The sequence below is a fragment of the Arachis ipaensis genome, chromosome B10 (assembly GCF_059453495.1).
Source record: "Arachis ipaensis isolate K30076 ecotype BB chromosome B10, ASM5945349v1, whole genome shotgun sequence".
Classification (NCBI taxonomy): Eukaryota; Viridiplantae; Streptophyta; class Magnoliopsida; order Fabales; family Fabaceae; genus Arachis; species Arachis ipaensis.
Genome location: NC_142435.1, coordinates 104,307,253 through 104,314,799, shown reverse-complemented (window position 1 = coordinate 104,314,799; position 7,547 = coordinate 104,307,253). Strand labels below are relative to the sequence as shown.

General features: G+C 41.7%; 1 non-coding gene across 1 annotated transcript; it reads left to right on the top strand.

Annotated features, from left to right (window-relative positions):
* Positions 1–6,691: 6,691 nt before the first annotated feature.
* On the top strand, positions 6,692–6,799 carry LOC148581163 (small nucleolar RNA R71). The gene has a single exon (XR_015895679.1). It is a non-coding gene; the product is annotated as a small nucleolar RNA R71 (small nucleolar RNA).
* Positions 6,800–7,547: the final 748 nt, after the last annotated feature.

The window sequence follows — 7,547 nt, the reverse complement described above, 5'->3', positions numbered from 1 at the left end:
AATGGACAGGCCGAAGCTGCCAACAAAGTCATATTGGCCGGGTTAAAACGGAGATTACAAGACGCAAAGGGAGCTTGGGCAGAAGAGCTTCCACAAGTTCTATAGGCGTATCGAACGACGCCACATTCCACCACAAAGGAATCCCCCTTCCGGTTAGCAAACAGAATAGAAGCAATGATCCTAGTAGAGATTGAGGAAGGATCGCTGGTATGCGAAATTGTAATCATCAACAATGGCGCTAAGGGACTTGGAGCTCTCAAACGTGAATCACACTTTGTCACAATTCCGCACAACTAACCAGCAAGTGCACTGGGTCGTCCAAGTAATAAACCTTACGTGAGTAAGGGTCGATCCCACGGAGATTGTCGGCTTGAAGCAAGCTATGGTCATCTTGTAAATCTCAGTCAGGCAGATTCAAATGGTGATGGAGGATTGATAATTAAAAGATGAATAAAATATAAAATAAAGATAGAGATACTTATGTAATTCATTGGTGGATTTCAGATAAGCGTATGAAGATGCTTTGTTCCCCTTGAACCTCTGCTTTCCTATTGCCTTCTTCCAATCATTCATACTCCTTTCCATGGCAAGCTTTATGTTGGGCATCACGTTGTCAATGGCTACATCCCGTCCTCTCAGTGAAAATGGTCCTGATGCTCTGTCACAACATCGGCTAATCAGCTGTCGGTTCTCGATTATGTCGGAATAGGATCCATTGATCCTTTTGCGTCTGTCACACGCCCCACAATCGCGAGTTTGAAGCTCGTCAAAGTCATCCCTTCCCAGATCCTACTCAGAATACCACAGACAAGGTTTAGACTTTCCGGATCTCAGGAATGGCCGCCAATAATTCTAGCCTATACCACGAAGGTTCCAATCTTAGATTAGAAACCCAAGAGATACACATTCAAGCCATTGCTAGTAGAACAGAGGTGGTTGTCAGGCACATGTTCATAGGTGAGAATGATGATGAGTGTCACGGATCATCACATTCATCAAGTTGAAGAACGAATGAATATCTTGGAGAAGAAATAGACTTGAGTTGAATAGAAGAACAATAGTACTTTGTATTAATTCATGAAGAACAGCAGAGCTCCACACCTTAATCTATGGTGTGTAGAAACTCCACCATTGAAAATACATAAGAACAAATAGTGTAGGCATGGCCGAATGGCCAGCCTCAAAGGTCTAAGGACTAAACGTCCCAAGATGTGTGTTTAAATACAATAGTAAAATGTCCTATTTATAGAGAACTAGTAGCCTAGGGTTACAGAAATGAGTAATTAATGCAGAAATCTTCTTCCGGGCCCACTTGGTGTGTGCTTGGGCTGAGCATTGAAGCTTCCATGTGTAGAGACTTTTCTTGGAGTTAAACGCCAGCTTTTGGGCCAGTTTGGGCGTTTAACTCCAGCTTTTGTGCCAGTTTTGGAGTTAAACGCTAGAATTCTTGAGCTGACTTGGAACGCCTGTTTGGGCCATCAAATATCGAGCAAAGTATGGACTATTATATATTGCTAGAAAGCCCAGGATGTCTACTTTCTAACGTAATTGAGAGCGCACCAATTGGGCTTCTGTAGCTCCAAAAAATCCACTTTGAGTGCAAGGAGGTCAAAATCCAATAGCATCTGCAGTCCTTGTTCAGCCTCTGAATCAGATTTTTGCTCAGGTCCCTCAATTTCAGCCAGAAAATATCTGAAATCACAGAAAAACACACAAACTCATAGTAAAGTCCAGAAGAGTGATTTTTAAATAAAAACTAATAAAAATATAATAAAAAATAATTAAAATATACTAAAAACATACTAAAAACAATGCCAAAAAGCATATAAATTATCCGCTCATCACAACACCAAACTTAAATTGTTGCTTGTCCCCAAGCAACTGAAAATCAAATAGGATAAAAAGAAGAGAATGTACAATGAATTCCAAAAACATCTATGAAGATCAGTATTAATTAGATGAGCGGGGCTTTTAGCTTTTTGCTTCTGAACAGTTTTGGCATCTCACTTTATTCCTTGAAGTTCAGAATGATTGGCATCTATAGGAACTCAGAATCCAGATAGTGTTACTGACACTCCTAGTTAAGTATGTTGATTCTTGAACACAGCTATTTTATGAGTCTTGGCCGCGGCCCTAAGCACTTTGTTTTCCAGTATTACCACCGGATACATAAATGCCACAGACACATAACTGGGTGAATCTTTTTTAGATTGTGACTCAGTTTTGCTAGAGTCCCCAATTAGAGGTGTCCAGGGTTCTTAAGCACACTCTTCTTTTTGCTTTGGACCTCGACTTTAACCGCTCAGTCTCAAGTTTTCACTTGACACCTTCACGCCACAAGCACATGGTTAGGGACAACTTGGTTTAGCCACTTAGGCCAGGATTTTATTCCTGTGGGCCCTCCTATCCACTGATGCTCAAAGCCTTGGATCCTTTTTATCACTCTTGCCTTTTGGTTTAAAGGGGTATTGGCTTTTTCTGCTTACTTTTTCTTTTTTTTTCTTTTTCTTTTCTCTCTTTTTTTTCGCATATATCTTTTTTTCTGCAAGCTTTTCACTGCTTTTTCTTGCTTCAAGAATCAATTTTATGATTTTTCAGATCATCAAATAACATTTCTCCTTTTCCTTTCATTCTTTTAAGAGCCAACAATTTTAACATTCATAAACAATTAAATTCAAAAATATGCACTATTCAAGCATTCATTCAAAAAAACAATAGTATTGCCTCCACATCAAAATAATTAAACTGTTTTAAAATTTGAAATTGATGCACTTCTTTTTCTTTTTCAATTAAAAACATTTTTCATTTAAGAAAGGTGATGGATTCATTTTCATAGCTTTAAGGCATAGACACTTAGACACTAATGATCATGTAATAAAGACACAAATATAAATAAACATAAAGCACAATTTTCGAAAAATAGAAAAATAAAGAACAAGGAGATTAAAGAATGGGTCTACCTTAATGATGGCGGCTTGTTCTTCCTCTTGAAGATCTTATGGAGTGCTTGAGCTCCTCAATGTCTCTTCCTTGCCTTTGTTGCTCCTCTTTCATGGTTCTTTGATCTTCTCTAATTTCATGGAGGAGGATGGAATGCTCTTGGTGCTCCACCCTTAGTTGTCCCATGTTGGAACTCAATTCTCCTAGGGAGGTGTTGATTTGCTCCCAATAGTTTTGTGGAGGAAGATGCATCCCTTGAGGTATCTCAGGGATTTCATGATGAGGAATTTCCTTATGCTCTTGATGAGGTTCTCTTGTTTTCTCCATCCTTTTCTTAGTGATGGGTTTGTCCTCATCAATGAGAATGTCTCCCTCTATGTCAATTCCAACCGAATTGCAAAGGTGACAAATGAGATGAGGGAAGGCTAACCTTGCCAAAGGAGAGGACTTGTCCGCCACCTTGTAGAGTTCTTGGGATATAACCTCATGAACTTCCACTTCCTCTCCAATCATGATGCTATGTATCATGATAGCCCGGTCCATAGTAGCTTCGGACCGGTTGCTAGTGGGAATGATTGAGCGTTGGATGAACTCTAACCATCCCCTAGCCACGGGCTTGAGGTCATGCCTTCTTAGTTGAACCGGCTTCCCTCTTGAATCTCTCTTCCATTGAGCGCCCTCTTCGCATATGTCCATGAGGACTTGGTCCAACCTTTGATCAAAGTTGACCCTTCTAGTGTAGGGGTGTGCATCTCCTTGCATCATAGGCAAGTTGAATGCCAACCTTACATTTTCCGGACTAAAGTCTAAGTATTTCCCTCGGACCATTATAAGCCAATTCTTGGGGTCCGGGTTCACACTTTGATCATGGTTCTTGGTGATCCATGCGTTGGCATAGAACTCTTGAACCATTAAGATTCCGACTTGTTGAATAGGGTTGGTGAGAACTTCTCAACCTCTTCTTCGGATCTCATGTCGGATCTCTGGATACTCATTCTTTTTGAGTTTGAAAGGGACCTCGGGGATCACTTTCTTCTTAGCCACAGCTTCATAGAAGTGGTCTTGATGCACCCTTGAGAGGAATCTCTCCATCTCCCATGACTCGGAGGTGGAAGCTTTTGCCTTCCCTTTCCTCTTTCTAGAGGTTTCTCCGGCCTTTGGTGCCATAAATGGTTTGGAAAAATAAAAAGCTTTAGCTTTTACCACACCAAACTTAGAAGGTTGCTCGTCCTCGAGCAAAAGAAGAAAGAAGAGAGTAGAAGAAGAAGAAATAGAGGAGATGGAGTGGGCTTTGTGTTTCGGCCAATGGGGAGAAGTGGTGTTTAGGTTGTGTGAAAATGAAGGAGTGAAGATGGGTTTATATAGGGGTGAGAGGGGTGTGTATGGTTCGGCTATAGAGGGTAGGTTTGGGAGGGAAAGTGGTTTGAATTTGAATGGTGAGGTAGGTGGGGTTTTATGAAGGATGGATGTGAGTGGTGAAGAGAATGGTGGGATTTGATAGGTGAGGGGTTTTTGGGGAAGAGGTATTGAGCTGATTGGTGAATGGGTGAAGAAGAGAGAGAGTGGTGGGGTAGGTGGGGATCCTGTGTGGTCCACAGATCCTGAGGTGTCAAGGATATCTCATCCCTGCACCAAGTGGCGTGCAAAACGCCCCTTTCTGCCAATCCTTGCGTTAAACGCCAGGCTGCTGCCCATTTCTGGCATTTAACGCCAGCTTCTTGCCCATTCCTGGCGTTAAACGCCAGTCTGGTGCCCTTTTCTGGCATTAAACGCCTAGAATGATGCCAGACTAGGCGTTTAACGCCCATTTTGCTACCTTTACTGGCGTTTAAACGCCAGTAACTGTCTCCTCCAGGGTGTTCTGTTTTTCATTCTGTTTTTCCTTCTGTTTTTGCTTTTTCAATTATTTTTGTGACTTCACATGATCATCAACCTACAGAAAACATAAAATAACAATAGAAAATAGAAATTTAACATAGATAAGTAAAGATTGGGTTGCCTCTCAACAAGCGCTTCTTTAATGTCAATAGCTTGACAGTGGCTCTCATGGAGCCTCACAGATGTTCAGAGCAATGTTGTAACCTCCCAACACCAAACTTAGAGTTTGAATGTGGGGGTTCAACATCAAACTTAAAGTTTGGTTGTGGCCTCCCAACACCAAACTTAGAGTTTGACTGTGGGGCTCTGTTTGACTCTGTATTGAGAGAAGCTCTTCATGCTTCCTCTCCATGGTGATAGAGGGATATCCTTGAGCTTTAAATACAAGGGAGTCTTCATTCACTTGAATGATCAATTCTCCTCTGTCAACATCAATCACAGCTTTTGATGTGGCTAGGAAGGGTCTGCCAAGAATGATGGATTCATCCATACACTTCTCAGTCTCTAGGACTATGAAATCAGCAGGGATGTAATGGTCTTCAACCGTTACCAAGACATCCTCTACAAGTCCATAAGCTTGTTTCTTTGAATTGTTTGCCATCTCTAGTGAGATTCTTACAGCTTGTACCTCAATGATCCCTAGCTTCTCCATTACAGAGAGAGGCATAAGGTTTATGCTTGACCCTAGGTCACACAGAGCCTTCTCAAAGGTCATGGTGCCTATGGTACAAGGGATTGAGAACTTTTCAGGGTCCTGTCTCTTTTGAGGTAATCTCTGCCTAGTCAAGTCATCCAGTTCTTTGATGAGCAATGGAGGTTCATCCTCCCAATTCTCATTACCAAATAACTTGGCATTTAGCTTCATGATTGCTCCAAGGTACTTAGCAACTTGCTCTTCAGTAACATCTTCATCCTCTTCAGAGGAAGAATATTCATCAGAGCTCATGAATGGCAGAAGTAGATTTAATGGAATCTCTATGGTCTCAGTATGAGCCTTAGATTCCCATGATTCCTCATTAGGGAACTCCATGGAGGTCAGTGGGCGTCCATTGAGGTTTTCCTCAATGGGAATCACTGCCTCTTCCTCCTCTCCATGTTCGTCCATGTGAGATGTGGTTATGGCCTTGCACTCTCTTTTTGGATTCTCTTCTGTATTGCTAGGGAGAGTGCTATGAGGGAGTTCAGTAATTTTCTTACTCAGCTGACCCAATTGTGCCTCCAAATTTCTAATGGAGGACCTTGTTTCAGTCATGAAACTTTGAGTGGTTTTGATTAGATCAGAGACAATGGTTGTTAAGTCAGAGGGGTTTTGCTTAGAATTCTCTGTCTGTTGCTGAGAAGATGATGGAAAAGGCTTGCCATTGCTAAACCTGTTTCTTCCACCATTGTTGTGGTTGAAACCTTGTTGAGGTCTCTGTTGATCCTTCCATGAGAGATTTGGGTGATTTCTCTATGAAGGATTATAGGTGTTTCCATAGGATTCTTCCATGTAATTCACCTCTTCCATTGCTGGGTTCTCAGGATCATAAGCTTCTTCTTTAGAGGAAGCTTCCTTAGTACTGCCTGTTGCTGGTTGCATTCCAGACAGACTCTGAGAAATCATATTGACTTGTTGAGTCAATATTTTATTCTGAGCCAATATGGCATTCAGAGTATCAATCTCAAGAACTCCTTTCTTCTGAGTTGACCCATTATTCACAGGATTCCTTTCAGAGGTGTACATGAATTGGTTATTTGCAACCATTTTAATGAGTTCCTAAGCTTCTGCAGGCGTCTTCTTCAGATGAAGATATCCTCCAACAGAGCTATCCAATGATATCTTGGATAGTTCAGACAGACCATCATAGAAGATTCCTATGATGCTCCATTCTGAAAGCATGTCAGAAGGGCACGTTCTAATCAATTGCTTGTATCTCTCCCAAGCTTCATAGAGGGACTCGCCATCCTTCTGTCTAAAGGTTTGGACTTCCACTCTAAGCTTACTCAATTTTTGAGGTGGAAAGAACTTTGCCAAGAAGGCATTGACTAGCTTTTCCCAAGAGTTCAGGCTCTCCTTAGGTTGTGAATCCAACCATGTTCTAGCTCTGTCTCTTACTGCAAAAGGAAAAAGCATAAGTCTGTAGACTTTAGGGTCAATCCCATTGGTCTTGACAGTGTCAGATTTGCAAGAACTCAGCTAAGAACTGATGAGGATCTTCCAATGGAAGTCCATGAAACTTGCAATTCTGTTGTATTAGAGAAACTAATTGAGGCTTAAGCTCAAAGTTGTTTGCTCCAATGGCAGGGATAGAGATGCTTCTCCCATAGAAATCAGGAGTAGGTGCAGTAAAGTCACCAAGCACCTTCCTTGCATTGTTGGCATTGTTGTTTTCGGCTGTGTTCATACCCTGGGTCGAGCTATCCGACCTAGGATTATCCGAGAAAAAGCGACCAACCTCTTTAGGTCAGACTATCCGACCTCTTCTCAAAGAGCTCGGCCAAATCGACAAAAGAGCCCAGTTAAGGGCCCAAACAGAGGAGCACGACCCGAATCCTAAGGCGGCCTAAGCCTATAGAGATGAAGGCGGTTCCGTTGAAAGATACGCTGACCTCAACTCAAAGATAAAGATAAGATAAGATAACTAACTTATCTTATCCAAAAGGTCACATGTCACCATTATAAATACACTGGAGCACCCAGGTATAACTCATACTCTGATTCTACATAACACCTGTTTAATACCCATGCT